This window comes from Hyaena hyaena, unplaced genomic scaffold (genome assembly GCF_003009895.1).
Source record: "Hyaena hyaena isolate Hyena2069 unplaced genomic scaffold, ASM300989v1 scaffold_311, whole genome shotgun sequence".
Taxonomy (NCBI): Eukaryota; Metazoa; Chordata; class Mammalia; order Carnivora; family Hyaenidae; genus Hyaena; species Hyaena hyaena.
In genome coordinates, this window is record NW_024080944.1 from 831997 (window position 1) to 840225 (window position 8229).

Here is an 8229-nt window from a genome sequence, read left to right on the forward strand (position 1 = left end):
TAAACGGGACTGCAATTCTGGTGCAGCTGTCATACAGTGCAAATGTTCTTATCTATCGGTTCCAAACCTGTCCTGCTACTTCTCTCAAGACCCATGTGACTGAATTCAGTCAGTTTTCCCATGTAGTACTCACTCTGCCCCAGCTGTCCGTACTGCTGACAACACTCAGTGTGAAAGCTCCAAGAGTTTCCATCAGTAAAGGTGAATGTGGTGCTCGCTTCGGCAGCACATATACTAAAATTGGAACGATACAGAGAAGATTAGCATGGCCCCTGCGCAAGTAAAGGTGAATGTGTGTGGCAAAGAAGTCCTCTGCACGTATGCACTGATACTGCAACTTGAGTGGTCAATGTCATATTCCTCACAATGCCAGTCAGGAGGGAGGTGGGGGAAGAGCCAGCAGTAAGAGAAAGGGAATCATACTTGCTGAGCACCTACTATATGCCAGCACTGAGCTGGGTCTCCACACCTCACTGAATCCACAGCCAGCCCAACAAGTGGCAGTGAAGGGACACCCTTTCTCCCGACCCTTGCCAGTCCTAGAGCCAGTCAACATGAAGGGTGACAATGGATTCATCTCAGTGCTGTTTTGACTTGAGTTTGTCTGCTTACAAATGAGGTTGAACAGCGTTTCATGTTTATTGTTCCCCAGCCTTTTAGCCTGTACATCATCGCCTTCCTCAGCATGCATATGCCACTTCCTCGCCTGTTGTAACAATGTTCTCCTGGGAAAACCGACTTCTGATCCAAGATGCAGTTTTGAGGAGCCAGCTGTGTTTCAAGCCTGCTTGTGCTCACAAAAGAACCAAACCCAAAGGGCAGAAAAAGAGGTCTAGACAGCAGTTTCCACAGCGTCTCAGGGATTGATCTCCTGCAACCCCTGACTCTGAACTTGAAAAAGACTGATCCCAAAAGCTGAGCTGGCTGTGCCAATTATTCCCCACTTATGAGCACTCTCCCTGCATCTTCTGCCCTGCCCTCTGCCTGGAGACTAACCCAAGGGACAAAAGAGCTGCTCCTTCACTGGCTGGTTTCCAGGTGGGTCTGGCCAGTGAGAGGCACCATCATGAGAAGAAGGCAGGAGGACAGAGCTGGAGGAATCTTTCCATCACCTTTGTTTGGTTCCCTAGAGCTGCCATAACAAATTACCAGAGATGGGATGGCTTAAATCAACAAAACTGTATTCTGCCACAGTTCTGGAGGATGGGAGTCCAAAATCAAGGTATCAGTGGGACCTGTTCTATGCTTCTCTCCTACTGCCGGTAGTCCTGCCATCCTTGGTGCTCCTTGGCTCATGGATGCATCTAATCTGTGCCTCCATCTGCACTCTGGCATTATCTTCTATGGGTCTGGGTCTCTCTTTTTATAAGGATGTCAGTCATACTGGATTAGAGCTCACCCTAATGACCTCATCTTAACTCAATTACATCAGCAGAGACCCTATATCCAAATAAGATCACATACACAGGTGCTGGGGGTTAGGACTTCAACATAGTTTTTGAAGAAAGGGCACAATGCAACCTATAACATACCCCCCACCTGGCCACTGCTCTGGCCCTGGCTCATTCCTCTGAGCCACCACATCTGTCCAGAAGCCTGTCTTTCACAAGTACACTATTCCCTCCCTTACCCCTTTGGGACATAGTGCTGGTATCGAGGAGTCTTACCATCTTTAGCCCTCATCTTTAGGTTTTTCACTAAACCTCAGAGTTGCACTCTAAGGGCACAGAGCCAAACTGTGAAGTCAAGAAAATCTAAAAAGGGCATTTAGAGGAATCATTTGGGAAGGTTGACTTATGCCACTGGTGTGTGACAGGTACCAAAACAGGTGTGGCACCTAGGTCTAAAGAAGTATTTGAGAGACTTGGCTTGAAGTAGCCCTCACCCAACAGTGGAGCAGAAATGTGTGTTGTATTTCATCCCTTGGGCTTCATTACGGACGATGAATGGGTCATTCTGAAAAGACCAAAATTGCTTTCTATCTCAGGACAAGGCAACCTCTGTAAGCAAAAACTTTCAGGTAAGCTTTCCTACCCCTTATCTTATATTTAACTCAGAAGAAGCAAGAGACAGTCTGGGGATGTGGGTAGGGGTGGTTAGAAGAGCAATTCAGGGATAAACAGATGCTGATGGTAGACGCTGGCTGTACCCCTACACTGCACTCCCCAACAAGATTCCCATCCCAAAGCAGGCTCAAAGCTGAAGCAGTCTAACCTGGAAGAAAGTTCTGAATTTTGCTTATTGCTCTGGAATGAACATTGTAATTATTAAGATGAGACTGTTCTTGAGATTGAACATCAATAAAGGCTGTTAGTCCCTAAGAGTAACAAAAGAAGTTATGGAAATTCACAGCAATTTCATTCATGATGCAAGGAACTATGGTCCACAGAGCAGGTCTGACGGTACAGTGGGGCGAAAGAATAAGTATATATAAATACTTGTCTCTTGCCAGCACCCTATTGGGTGCTACTCCTTCTGTGTGCTTGATAGAAGGAGCTAGAGCTACGGATATGACTATATACATATATCACATAAAACCACAAAAGAAGTATAAATACAATAGAAAGATAAAACAAGGACAGCATAAATAAATAAGGGGTTCACATGGTCAAACACTGGTTAAAAAAAAAAAAAAATGAACTGCAAATACGTCTCTGAGTTTCCTGGCAGCCAAAGCAAGACAATCAATTACAAAAGTGAATCTGTCCACAAAAAATAAAGCATAGTGGTTTTCTAGATGAAACAATGCCTTTCTTCTACTCAAGCCTTAAATTTTTCATGTGGCTCTTCAAACAAGGTCCACTGATTTAGTGGACAATATCTTCACCAACAAGCTACAATAAATACCCTAGAGGATTTCACCCACCCGTTTCTTATACCATCCATCAAAGGAAGCCAAGAGCAAGGCAGAAAAAGCACATTAGTAGAAGTTAACACAATTGAATGCAAGTAGGTAGCTCCCTGTGGTCTGGCTTACTAGGTTTTTACTGTTTGGGTTTTAGCAGCCTTTAGGACAGTGCACACCTGATGAATTTCACAGCAGGAGAAGGAGCAAAAGGAACAGATGAAAGGGTCTCTTGCAAGCAGCAAGGTCACCATTTTTCATCATTCACCTTCCTCCATGCCCAGGAAGGAAAATGCATCCATCATTCATAGAGAACCCTGGCAAAAATGACCTAAACAGTTCAGCCAAAAATCTCAGGATTTCCAGGGTACCCAGAAGGCACCAGATATAAGAAGTCTATTTTCTTTTTGAGGCAAATTTTTAAGGCTTTTTTTTTCTAGGTTTTGATTCACAAAACACAATTAGGAGCTCATTCATGCTAATTCTGGCTACAACTGAACACTGAAGCTGAATGGTGTCAACAAATGGAAAAATAATTCCACCAAGATTAAATATGTATGTCCTGAAAGACTATGTTTCAAAAGTATAGAGTAATCCTAACGAGGAATTGATTTGGATGTACAAGTATACTATTATTCAAATAACTTTCAAACATAACGGAGCTTAAAGAAAAATGTCATTTTCTACCTCAGCAGAGCATGTAATGGTTTGTCACTGCACGTAAAGTTTAATTTGTACAAATGCTCAATATGTCTTCCCTCTCTGAGATCCACATTGGGTAACATGGACCTCCTGCTGCCTATGAAGTTTCAGGAATGAATAAAAGAGTAGGAAAAAGTATGTCACCAGCTGGGCTGCTCCCAATTCATTTAAACTAAAAGAAAGATGAAAGGTGGTCTTTGGGAGGAAATCCCCAAACCTCATCACCATGGCAGCATCACCATGGTCAGAAACCATCTAAGAGTCAGCTGGACAGAGAGGGAGGCAGTGGGAACCAAGTCAGCAGGAGGACATGGGGGGCATCCAGGCAAAGAGACTGCAGAGCACAGACGCCACGATCCTTTCAGGACTCAGAGGCTCCATGTATGTTCTGGAGCACCCAAGGGGTCAGGAAATGGGGCTGCAGTGATGGGTAGTGGTCATATCTCAAAGGGCTCTCCTTTGGTGTCCTCCAAAACAGTTAGGTCTTCTTTCTCCTGAAGATGACCAGAGACAGACCAAGGAAGGGTTTTGATCAGAGGAAGGACACTGATCAGAAAGCCTGACCAAGCATGTCCACAGACAGTACAAAGTATCTAAAATACCAGCTGTATTGCCCACTCCAGCACATCTTCCCTGTCCATTTGTTCATTCGTTTACATTTATCTCAAGTGTCAGCTCCCAGAGGCAGGAGCCAGATGTTTACCTAAGTTCCCAGAAATCCTGGTCCCACAGTCATGCTCCTTTGGTGTTGAGTTCGATCTCCTTGCCCACATGGCCTTGGATTACCCTCCAGCCTCGCTACAAGATTAGTCTATTCACTTCTCTGGCTCCACTAGTAAGCTGGAACTTTCTCAGGAGGCCAATGCCTTTGTTTTAATTACCAAAAGGCATCCCTCCCTTCAGGGCTCCTACCCTGGATGCAAGTAGCCAGTGCGTGTGCTTGGACAACAGGACACAGGCAGGTGCTCTTGGAGCAAGCATACCAGCCCAACCATACAGCAGCCATGTTTCTCTAGGCCAGGTGAGCAAGCCTTATTTCCCTACCTTCAGTGACTAGTATAGCAACACACCAAGCCACAGACACACAGAAATACTTGATGAATAACTGTTCAAAATCCTTCAAGCCAATACACATGGAATGATTTGGGGTCGGGGGGAGAATCTGCTTTGTTTGTGGTTTGGATGTGTTTGTTTATACATACATTTTGTCGAGGTTATCCTGGGGAAGTGAGATGGAAAGAAGGGAGTTATATATTATTTTATTGTTTTTTATAAGAACCATATGTAATTTTTATAATGCAATTTTTAAGTATATTTATTTATTTTGAAAGAGAGCTCCGAGAGATAAGGAATCCCAAGCAGTTTCCACACTGTCAGTGCAGATCCCAGCACAAGGCTTGAACTCAAACAGTGAAATCATGACCTAAGCCAAAGATGCTTAACCCACTGAGCCACCTAGATGCCTCAGCAATTTTTAAGTTAAAAAAAAAAAATTTCGGGGTGCCTGGGTGGCTTAGTCGGTTAAGCGTCCGACTTTCGCTTAGGTCATAATCTCGCGGTTCGTGGGTTCGAGCCCCGCGTCGGGCTCTGTGCTGACTGCCAGATCAGAGCCTGGAGCCTATTTCAGAGTCTGTATCTCCCTCTCTCTCTGACCCTCCCCTGCTCACGCTGTCTATCTCTCTCTCCTAGAAATAAATAAAAATATTAAAAAAAAAATTTCCCTGAAAGCTTAGGTCAGGCCTCAACTCCTGCAGGAAACCTCTGGACTGCCAGATCTGTTGTCCTATCCTATCTCTGAACACCCCCTGGGTAGAGTAGACACCCCCAGCCAAGCCCAGTACCATGTATGCTCTTATGCTGCCAGTTCATCTCTATATGAATAGAAGGGTGAATGAGACTTTCCTGCTTAGCTCAGAATCACAGCTCCATGGCTAAGGGTCTTCAATGGTAAGTGTCTCTAATTACAAAGAAAGCATCAAGGTGTTTGTTAGGAAACAATCTAATGGTCCTGTAACCTTGATCCCACCACTAAGGAGGGTGTTATTGGGACAGACAGCTGTGGAAAGGGAGGGGGTATTCCGGTCCAATCTGGGCCAGATGGGCACCACTCAGAAAGATAAGGATGCAGCCAAAAGGGAGCCTGGCCACTCCTCTCCAGCCAGATGCCTGCCACAAGGCTGCTTGGCACAGAATGTGGAGAAAACATTTTTGGGGAAATCTGGCCGAAAGTTGCCTGGACCTTGGGAGAAAGGGGCAACATTCTCCTAGGTGTTACCTGGAGAACTCTATCCAGAGTTCTAGGACCTGGGCAGTGAGGAGCCCCCTCCTAAGGGGCTTCTGAAAAGCCCACACATTTACCTCTAAGAGAGCGAGCATGTCCCTGGAGAGACCATCTACAGCAAAGTGGGAATAATAGCAGAGCCCATTAAGCAAGTAGGCTTTGGCCCTTTTCTGTTTTCTTTTTTTCTTTTAAGTGTTTCTGTTTATTTGGAGGGGCAGGGGCAGAGAGAGAGGGAAACACAGAATTTGAAGCAGGCTCCAGGCTGTGGGCTTTCAGCACAGAGCCCTGCATAGGGCTCAAACACATGAACGGCGAGATCATGACCTGAGCCAAAGTTGGACGCTCAATGGACTGAGCCATGCAGGTGCCCCGGGCCCTTTTCTTTAATTCTCTTTCCTCCTACCCACCGAAGAAGAGTTGATGCCTGAGTCCTATACCACAGCTGAGCTGGGGGTGGGAGAAGCTTTGGATGAGAGACAGGCTGAAAGGGACTTGTACCACCCAATGTGAGTCTTGATCGTCAAAATCCTTGATCCTTCCTATAGTTAAAGGGACTATTGAATTATGGAGTTTGCAGAACTGTTATCAAGAGCATGTTTGAAGGCTGTGGCTGGAAAAAAATAATTTTTGTTTTGTGTCCAAAGAGTTCAGACTATCTGAGACTCCAGTTAAGTAGGAGTTTTCCCAACAAGATATGTTCTTTTGGTGGGAAAGGATTGTGTAGCCTAGTCTCTGGCCTCACCGTGTCCAGCATGGGGAACCCATGAAGTGCCTAACAAATCTGTGTTGATCAGAGGGTGGTGACGAGATTCAGCAGCACTCACAACTCAGAAAGCCCCCTCCAGCCCCAAATTGGACACCCTGATCTCAGCCAAACAATATGTAACATTTTATATTAGAAGAACCTGCAGAGCCTCTACCATGGTGCTATTCTCCTAGACATGAATGAAATATGAGACTTTCTCAAACTTATCTACCCCCAAACATTCCTTTTGTTAGAATTTTTAATAAGTTCTTAGAAAACAGCTGAGGAAGCTTAAAAATTACTGCACTAAGCATCACTGACCCAGCATTTGCCAGAGACAGCATCTCCTAGCCCCTAGCTGTGGAACCCTCCTTCTCCGGTTCATTCATTTCCTGCAGAAACACTAGCATGTGTACACTGCAGCAATGTGCTAGCGGCTGGAGATACAGCAGAGGACAAGACAGACGCTGTTGTTTTCCTTCTGGAGCATATGCCCTACTGAGAGAGGGCAATGGTGCACAGGAACAATGAATGGGAATGGACACATAAGCAATGAGGACAGCTCAGAGCCATGGAACCCATGATGGGATGATCTGATCCCACTGGGGTGTCAGAAAAGTTGTCCGTGAGGAAGGGACACTCAAAATGAGAACTAGAGGAAGAATATAAAGTAGTGGAGAAGAGAGAGAACCAGAGGGAATTCCAGGTTAAAAAAAGCAGCACACACAGAGACAGGAAAAAGCTTGGCTACATTCCAAACCCATGTTTCAATGATGAAATACTCTGGAGGAGAAAAAATTGTAGAAAAGGAAAACTACACTTTAGATGTTTCTTGAAAGTTGAAACGTACATCAACAATCACTTTGTTTTGCAGGAACTACTAACATTTTTCCACATTCCTCTTCTGTGCAGTCTGTCAACTTTAAATTACTTCCTGGCACCTTCCCTGCCAGTTGGGGCATCTAATATCTCCTCAGGTGAGGAGGCACTGATGGATGTGCCACAGTTTTCCTTTATTGCATGGCCCAATCTATCATAATGTACTTTATAAATTAGTATTCTTAAATTCCCATCGTACATCCATGTCTTTTGATTTATATAATATGGATTTGATTTATGGATAATTGCTGTAATTTATAGCTCAGATAACTAATTTGTCGACCCATCACCAAAATGAGTAAGTCACCTACCAATTTTCTCAGTGACATAGATGGGTCCTAAATGATTTGGGTGATTTATATTGGCAGGGGACTAATTCAGGGCATGAAACCATGGAAAGCCCCAGCTTTCAGTCACTCTGAGGATCACTCTTCTCCTCAAAATCCCCAAGAGGAAGGTGGTCAAATGCACTTGAACCCACACATTCCACTCCTAGGAATTTACCCCAATGGAAATAGTCTACAAGAAAGTAATGGCTATAAGCACAACTCTTGAGGTGCAATTCAGAATGGCAAAATGTTGGAAATAACATAAATGTCCTGTAATAAAAACTAATTTGGCAAAGTACGAGTCTTCAAACTAAATGTATGTAATGTTAGGCAGCAAATAAAAATGTTTTCCAAAACTCAGTGGTTCTAAACCAGGGATAATTTTGCCTTCCAGAGAACATTTGGCAATATGTGGAGACATTTTTGATTGTCACAACTTGGGGTTTGG

General features: G+C 44.4%; 1 non-coding gene across 1 annotated transcript; it reads left to right on the forward strand.

Annotated features, from left to right (window-relative positions):
* The first annotated feature begins 210 nt into the window (after positions 1–210).
* Positions 211–314, forward strand: LOC120242668. Its single transcript, XR_005531133.1, has one exon. It is a non-coding gene; the product is annotated as a U6 spliceosomal RNA (small nuclear RNA).
* Positions 315–8229: the final 7915 nt, after the last annotated feature.